Source organism: Pongo abelii, chromosome 13, assembly GCF_028885655.2.
Source record: "Pongo abelii isolate AG06213 chromosome 13, NHGRI_mPonAbe1-v2.0_pri, whole genome shotgun sequence".
Classification (NCBI taxonomy): domain Eukaryota; kingdom Metazoa; phylum Chordata; class Mammalia; order Primates; family Hominidae; genus Pongo; species Pongo abelii.
In genome coordinates this window covers 20,195,412-20,204,367 of record NC_071998.2, presented here as the reverse complement: position 1 = coordinate 20,204,367, position 8,956 = coordinate 20,195,412, and the positions used below count along the sequence as shown (strand labels likewise).

General features: G+C 44.1%; 1 pseudogene; it reads right to left on the bottom strand.

Annotated features, from left to right (window-relative positions):
* Positions 1–5,774: 5,774 nt before the first annotated feature.
* LOC100456620 (ras-related protein Rab-1B-like) lies at positions 5,775–6,803 on the bottom strand (annotated as a pseudogene).
* Positions 6,804–8,956: the final 2,153 nt, after the last annotated feature.

The following is an 8,956-nucleotide window of genomic DNA, read 5'->3' as shown; positions in this document are numbered from 1 at the left end:
CAACTCCTGACCTCAAGTGATCCACCCACCTCGGCCTCCCAATGTGCTGAGGTGGTCAGATTACTTGAGGCCAGACTTTCACCCATAGCTTTTTCAGAAGTCTAAAACTTTCTTATGACCCCTGTGTCTGGAATTAGAGTTCACCATGGACAGTGTGCATCCTGGTTTAGGCATTCTGACAAACTCATCCGGAAGGTATTTAGTTGGTTCTTTGTAGAGCTCCCATGATTTTGGTGTTCCCTGTTATTCAGTGCAGGGATGAATAGCTTCCTTTAGATAACTTGACTTTTTCTGGGCAATGATTAATATTCTGGACAGTGTCGTGGATAGAAAAGGCCTTAGACTCATACCTTGACCTCAAGGAGCTCACATTCTAGTGACACAAATGTCAACAATTATAATGTAATGTGCTAAGTGCTGTAATAGAGGTAAATAGAAAGTCCTACAGAGGAAGGGAAAAATGAAGTCTGTCTGCACTTGTTGGGTGTCACTTCACAGAGGAGGTGATGTCGCCTGGGTCTTGAAGAACAGGAGATCACTGCATGGAAAAGGAAGGGAAGAACAGCATGTTAAAAAGCACTTTGATGTTGAAAAAATGGTTAAAAGCAAGAAAATTAAAAACAAAATAACAAACTAAAAAATAATAAAGAAGCAAAAAAGCACTTACAGTATCCCTACAATGGGTGAATGGCATGGTACATAAATACAGATCTGGAAACCAGCAGGATAGGCTGTGAAGCCATGGGATTTGTTGTTATCAGTGAAACACTTGCCATCACTTAGCATTAAAAGTAACTCTGATTTTCTTGGCAGCCTGGGCAAAAAGAAATGTGTGATGAGTTAGATAGCTTTTATTAACTGATTAAGGGAAGCATGGAGGTTTGTCGAAAGAGACAAATACTTTTCTTAGCAGTAAACTCTAAAGCATTTCCAAAGTGCATCTTGATACTGGAGTCACTGAACAATACAGTTTAGAATAATAAATTCACAAATTCTATATTTCTTTCTTCTTTTCTTTTTTCAGAGATAAGGCCTTGCTCTGTCACCCAGACTAGTGTGCAGTGGCATGATCATAGCTCACTGCAGCCTCGACCTCCTGGGCTCAAGCAATCCTCCTGCCTTAGCCTCCTGAGCAGCTGGGACTGCAGGTGCATGCCACCACACCCAACTAATATTTAAATTATTTGCAGAAATAGGGTCTTGCTATGTTGCCCAGGCTGGTCTCAAATTCCTGGCCTCAAGTGATCGTTCCACCTTAACCTCTCAAAAGTGTTGGGATTATAGACATGAGCCACTGTGCCTGGCCTCCTTGTTTCATTACACTAACTTGAGTAAAAGTTAAGATAATAATTTTAATGATTTTTTTCCTGATAATAGAAGTAATACATGTTCATTACAATACATATACTGGTCATAAAAAGAAGAAAAATTACTGGTCCTGCCAGTATCTAATGTTTTTATATACATAGATGGGCTATACGGCATGTACAATAATGGGATTATTTAACACATCTATTTAAACCTACATTTTTTTACTCAAAAATATATTGGGGATGTTTTTCCATGTCATTAGTTATTCTTCTACAATAAGGCATTTATTGTGCCACTTAATGGATATACCATAATTTAACAGTATCCTATTGTTGAACCTGTATTCAATTTCCTAATATTCTGTTCAATATGTTGATGAACATTCTTGTTAACAAATCACTAGGCCTATTCATGGTGTTTTCTGTATTAGCGCTCTTTAGGCTGTTAGTATCAGAAAACCAAGTCAAACTATTTTAAACAAAAATGGAATTTACTGTGGTAATACCTGAAAAATTCAGGAATACATTGGCTTCAGACATGGCTGGATTCAAGTGCTCAAGCAATGCCATCAAGTGCTATAGCTTTCTCTTTCTCTATCTCAGTTTTCCTCTCTTCTGTGTAGGCTTTATTCGCAGGCAGGCTCTCTCTCCACAAAGTGGTAAAGGTCGTCACTGGCAGCTGCAAGCTTATGTAGTCTTCATAACTCACGATTCTAGAGAAAAAACACTTTTTGTGACAGCTCCTGCGAAAGTCTGGGGGAAACACTGATTGGCCCAGCCTGGGTCACATGCCATCCTTGAACCAATCATTATAGCCACGGCTGCAGTACTCTGATTAGCCAAGACTGAGTCCTTAGTGCACCTTGTGGGTGGGGTCAGTTGCCCTCAAATCACATAGATAAACAAGATTAGTATTGAATAAGAAAGGGATGAGTTCTCAAAGGGATGGATGCTAGACAGGTTAAAAAAATCTCCACAAATTTCCTGAAGATAAATTTCTGTATATATATAATTTTTTTTTCTTTTATATATATATAAATATATACATATATTTCTTTCTACATATATTATATATAAATATATACATATATTTCTTTCTACTTTTTTTTATATATATATATATTTTTTTCTTTTCTTTTTTTCTTAGATGGAGTTCTCGCTCTGTCACCCAGGCAGGAGTGCAGTGGCATGATTATGATCTTTGCCCACTGCAACCTGTGCTCCCGGGTTCAAGCGATTCTCCTGCCTCAGCCTCCCAAGTAGCTGGGATTACAGGCACCTGCCACCACGCCTGGCTAATTTTCATATTTTTAGTAGAGACAGTGGTTTCACCATGTTGGTCAGGCTGGTCTGGAATTCTTGACCTCAAGTGATCCACCCGCCTCGGCCTTCCAAAGTGCTGGGATTACAAGCATGAGCCACTGCTCCTGGCCTATTTTTAAAATGCTTCTAATGCCTGTAGTTAAATTTCTTTCTAGAAATGTGTAACAATTTTCACTTTCACTTGCAGTGTATGAGAAAGTTCTTTTTCTTAAGCCCTCATAAAAACTGGGCAATACCATCCTATTTTTTAAGTAGTTTTATTTGTATCAAAGTAATACTTCTATAAAAGAAACCAGTGAGAACCAGTGGTGTGCTGTAAACTAGGTCTCTGGGAAAGAAAAAAAGCAGCCTGGTGCAGTGGCTCACACCTAGTATTCCCAGCACTGTGGGAGGCCAAGGCAAGAGGATTGCTTGAGCCCAGGAGTTCAAGACCAGCCTGGGTAACATAGCAGGACCTTGTCTCTACAAACAAACAAACAAACAAACAAAAAAATTAGCTGGGCATGGTGGCATGCACCTGTAGTCCCAGCTGCTTGGGAGGCTGAGGTGGAAGGATCATTTGAGCTTGGGAGGTTGAGGCTGCAGTGAGTCATAATCACATCACTGTACTCCAGCCTGAGTGACAGAGTGAGACCCTGTCTCTAAATACAGAAATAAATAAAAGAAAAAGCCCTGATTTGGAGTTTATTTCTGTGGTATAAATGTTCCCACCATAATAGAGGTGTTTAACAACAGTGTTTAAAAAGAAACAGCAGTCTCCTGCCCCATCTCTCTCTAACACTTTGTTCTTCTCCCCGGAGGGAACCACACTTAATTATTCTCTTTTCTATTTTATTTGCCTCCACATTTCTAAATCATATGTTTATACTATTATATATTAATTTATCAATTTTAAACATTACCTATAGAAATAATAGAAATATATTTCCTGCTATGGTAGGATGAGGTCTTAGTTCTTATACTGTCTCCCCACTCTCCACCTTCATCAATCGCCAGATTTAACTGCTTTTGTTGTTGTTGTTGTTCAGTTGATAGCCAGTGTTTACTTATTATGACTTTGCAAATTTCCTTCACTGCTATGCCAAGAAGTACATATCTTATACAACCCTTAGCTTTTCTTTTACAATCCTTAGCTTTTCTTGGTGTAATTTCTCTAGCGTTTTTTTCTCATTTGTTTAATTTTCTCTGTATTTATTACTAGTTTTCCTGAAGTGTTCCAAAATATATGTGATGTACCTATCAACATTTGGATTTCCGCTTAAACACACCAGTGGTTCTTTTCTCCCATGCAAACTTCCTTCTCATAATCCTTGTCCTTCCTCTGCTAATCTGGAATGGTTGTTTTCCAGCCCTGCTGCCATGCACAGCTCTTGTCCTGCCGCTTCCCACTTCCCTTCAACTCTCCTCTATTTTGCACTTCTGTTTTCTGAAACCCATATCTTTTTTCCTTCTTGGTTTACTCTCAATTTTTTACAGAAGCTCTTGCAGTTGTTTCCTAAGACAAGATACATGGAATGTAAAATTTTGGAGATTTTTCTTCTTCTTTTTTTTTTTTTTTTTAAAAAAAGTGATCCATGTGCAGAACATGCAGGTGTGTTACACAGGTATACGTGTGCCATGGTGGTTTGCTGCACCTATTAACCCACCCTCTAAGTTCCCTCCCCTCACCCCCAAGCCCCCAACAGACCGTGGTGTGTGTTGTTCCCCTCTCTGTGTCCATGTGTTCTTATTGTTCTGGAGATTTTTAAAGTATGAAAATATCTTGATTATGTCCTCCACTTGACCAATTGTTTGGCTGGCTATGAAATTTTAGGTGGAAAACAATTCCCTCAGAATTTTGAAGACATTGATCCATTGTCTTTTGACTCATTCTTACTCTTCAGATACTATTGAAATTGCCATTATGGCAGTGGAGAAATGAGAATTCATTTTAATTTGCATTTAAAATGAACTGCATTGTCCATGTATTGGCTGTCCTCTATGGGTAGCCTCTCTTTTAACCTTGCACCAACCTTGAAGAAAGCACTCAAAATTTCTTTATAAGTCCTCTCTAAAGAGAGCCATTTTATATACCATTAATGTTCAATCGAATTTATTTGATATTTTCCAGCGGAAACAGAGGTGGAGATTAGTATTGCCCAGAAGTTGGCATTCAATTTAATTCCTCATTAGACTTCTGACTCCCCCTTTTTTGAACTGGTTTGATGTTTTTTCTTTTTTTTTTGTTTTCCTTGCAAAAACCCTCAGCTCACCCGAGGGCCAATGGAAATTTATTAATTTTTTTTCCTTTTCCATCTTTCCTCAAGTGGCTTTTCCTTGAAAATTCCTGACATGACACCAGAGGGGAACCTGGGAGCGGGGGGCACCCCAAGGGGCAGCCCAGGGACTTAAATACAAGCTGGAGGGCAGGGCACAGGTGGGACAGGCAAGAGACAGCACGAGGGACATGGCTTCTCAGGGAGACCAAAGACTTGCTTTCCTGCAGGAAGCAGCTGTGCCAGAGGGCAGGGGACTAGGATCCTGGGTGCAGAGTGGGTGGGCAGAGAGGCCTCCAACCCTGGATGGAACCCACATTCCCCAGAGAAGTAGCGGCAGGGGATGAGGGCCTTCCCTGGTGGGCTCCAGAGACCGAGGGGAGAGTGAGCCAAGTGTGCTGCCTCGGGTAAAGGGAGGAGGTGTTAGCAGAACGAGGGTTAAGGCTGGTGCCCAGCCTCTGGCACGGTGGGCCTTCCGCCTCCGCCTGACATGGGGACTGAGGGGCACGGTGGGCAGGCAGCGCATGGGTCTGTCTCTGGCAGGGCAGAGGGCGGCAGCAGCAGACTCCCTCCAGGCTCAAGACACAGGCCCAGGGCCGATATCCGCCCACCGGCCCTCCTGCCCTAGATAGACTCAGACCCCACTGCAGCTGGACGGCTGGAGCTGGGAGTGTGTGAGGGGAGAGGAGGCGGTGGGGAGAGGAAAGGGTGGGCTGCTGGGCCCCTGTGGCCTCCATGGCTGTCCTGAGGTCCAGCTCAGGGCCCTGGATCCCCTGGTCACACTCCTGGCCCTGGGCACTGACTGCAGCCAGGGCAGTAGAGGCTGGGGAGACCCTCAGCTCTTGGACAGAAGGACAGCAGGAAGAAGGGGAAGGAGAGAAACCCAGTGCAGCATACATGGGGGCGGGAGGGAGACAGACAGAAGAGTCCTTGTTCCAAAGAAAGGTGTGTAGGGGGGCATCTTGGAAAGTCACCTAGAGGCCTCAGCAGAGCAGGCCCCCGCCCTGCCTGGCCACAGGGCCTGAGTGTCCTCCCTTAGGGACCCTGACAGAATAGCAGCTCAGGGCAGCAGGCAGATGGGCCAGAGGGAGATGGGGAGCCCAGGACACCCCAAAGCCACAGACTCATATGCCCCAGGAGAGGAAGAGGGAGGCACCTCCTGCCCCCTCCAGGGACATCATCTGGAGAAGGTGCCCCCTCCTGTCCCACTCCATGTGCCCCTCCTAGCAACAACCACCTCCAGCCGGCTTTACAGGGGTGCTGTCGATCTTGAGATTGGGCCGCTGGCCCCAGAGGCTGCTCCGGGCCCCATCTGCTTTTTGATCTCAGCGGCCATGGTCACGAACGCCTGCTCGACATTGGTGGCGTTCTTGGCACTCGTCTCCAAGAAGGGGATGCCCAAAAAGTCTGCAAACTCCTTGGCTGTGGTGTTGTCCACCACCTTCTTGGTGGTGAGGTCGCTCTTCTTGCCCACCAGGAGCTTATTGACGTTCTCGCTGGCATAGCGGTCAATCTCCTGCAGCCACTGCTTCACGCTGGCCTAGGATTCCTGGTCACTGACGTCACATACCACGAGGATGCCATGAGCCCCCCGGTAGTAGCTGGAAGTGATGGTCCAGAACCGTTCCTGGCCCGCCGTGTCCCAGATCTGAAGTTTGATAGTTTTGCCATCCAGCTCGATGGTTTGGATCTTGAAGTCCACCCCGATGGTGCCGATGTAGCTCTCTGTGTACGTGTCATCAGCAAACCGCAGGAGCAGGCGTGACTTGCCCACGCCTGAGTCGCCAATCAAAAGCAGCTTAAACAGGTAGTCATATCCGGGGTTCGTGGCGGCGGCGGAGGCCCGCTCCGTCGCTCCCAGTCGGCTCTGCTCCGCCTCCCGTTCCGAGATGGTGGCCGCCGATGTTTTTTCAATTTTAGAAATTGAAGTAAAATTGCATTTAATAAAATTCACCCTTTTTAGTATACAGTTCTGTGAGTTTTGATAAACATATACAGTTGTGTAACTACCACCACCACAGAGATACGGAATAGTTCCATCAGTCCCCCAAATTCCCCCTTGCTTCTTCGTGGTCAACCCTTCCCCTAACCTCTACACTCTGGCAAGCAAGCACTAATCTGTTTTCTGTCCCTATTGTTTTGCCTTTGTTAAATAAATGGCATCATAGAGTATGTAGCTTTTGAGTCTGGCTTCTTTCGCTTAGCATAAGCATAGACTAGAAAAGTTCCAGGGCCATCACTTAATCGCTCCAGTCCCAGGACTGCTCTTCTGTAAGACAGGAGCTATATCATCTGTCCTCTCTGCCTTTCAGAATGATTGTGAGGGTAAAAGGACATGCTAGGTGGGAAGGTGCATTGAGAAGTGTAAAGTGTTACACAAGGACAAATGGTTGCATGGATAGTGAGTGAAAAAAGTGTGCAAGAGAGAAAAGAGATCACTGAGTATTAGCTTTTGAATAACACACAACAACGGTGGGATTTTAATTCTGATTTCAAAGGAAAATGGTGTATGCTTTTCTTTCTTTCTTTTTTTTGAGATGGAGTCTTGCCCTGTCGCCCAGCCTGGAGTGCACTGGCGCTATCTCGGCTCGCTGCAACCTCTGCCTCCTAGGTTCAAGTGATTCTTCTGCCTCAGCCTCCCAAGTAGCTGGGATTACAGGCATGCACCACCACGCCTGGATAATTTTTGTATTTTTAGTAGAGACAGGTTTCACCATGTTGGCCAGGCTGGTCTCGAACTCCTGACCTCAGGTGATCTGCCCGCTTCGGCCTCCCAAAGTGCTGGGAATACAGGTGTGAGCCACTGCGTCCAGCCTGGTTTATGGTTTTTAATGAAAGGACTTGCGTTATGGGTAGTCCATGTCTCTGTGGCCCGGAGAGCAGCCTGATAATGCCAGGGAGGTGGCTGCCCACCTGTCTGATTATAAAACTCTGCCCACAGATTTTCAGGAACTGATCCCATTTTAGTAAATCTTTGATGTATTAAACAACTTTTGTTTATGTATCATCCCAGAGAGAGGGGATCTTATCTTGGGACCATGGTGCAGAAAGTCGAGGATGTCTCCTGCTTGCAACCTCATGGGAGATATTTTCTAAATTCTTTACTCTTCAAAGTTGATAAGAAAAGGAGGCCTTTTCAACTGGTGGGCTTACTAAAAATTCTGCAAGCTCCCCACTTAGTAAGATCTTGGGTGCTCCCAGGGAAGAGCCATTACAAACTGTTATAATGTGTTCTAGCACCCCTACTTTGGTAAAGCACCTGCTTCAAATGTTGGCTTTACTTCCTCCTCAGAGTGTATCCTGATCTTTACAGTTCCAGCTCTCTCCTCTCGAAGTGACTTCCTGTTATGAAATCCCTGAGAGCAGAGGTTCCCCAACTTTCTCATTTCATGGTACCCACAGTAATTTTTCGTAGCACCCCCAGGTAAAAATAAATGTGTAACAGTTCCATAGATTAAGTAGTTAGAGCCAAACAACTTAATAAGCATTGAAGTCCTAATAATTTAGTAGTTGTTTGAAAAAAGTGCACATACATTTTAAATATTATATTTTTATTTAATTTTAAAATAACCACGGTAAGTTACTAATGGGATGTGTGTGCCTCTTGGATGCTGTACAACTTCTCAAACCTTGGATCAGGTTGGACACATTTCCTGTTCCGTGTTGGGTTTTGTGCAAAAGAAGTGCTTGCTTTTTATCACAGCAACTAACAAAAACTCAGCTTTGCAAAGGTATGATGTCATAGGAATGCAACATGATCTGAGAACTGCGTGGAGCTAGCAGTTTGCACATGTCCAGTCGATTCTGGGTGTCGCCACGTTTCCCTTGAAAAATTAAATATCCCATTGTAACCCTGTGAATTTGCTGTGGCTCTGCAGGACACCTCAACCCATAGTTTGGCCCTAAAAGTTTTCTGTACCTCTGATGATAAAAAGCACATTCTACTTTCTATCACAGTTATTTGAAGACATACATTATGTCTCCTAGTAGAGCTTTTGGAAGGTCAGGACCATGTCTGATTCATCTCTGTATCCTCTGTAACACCTCTCAGTAAAAGTAACTAGCATT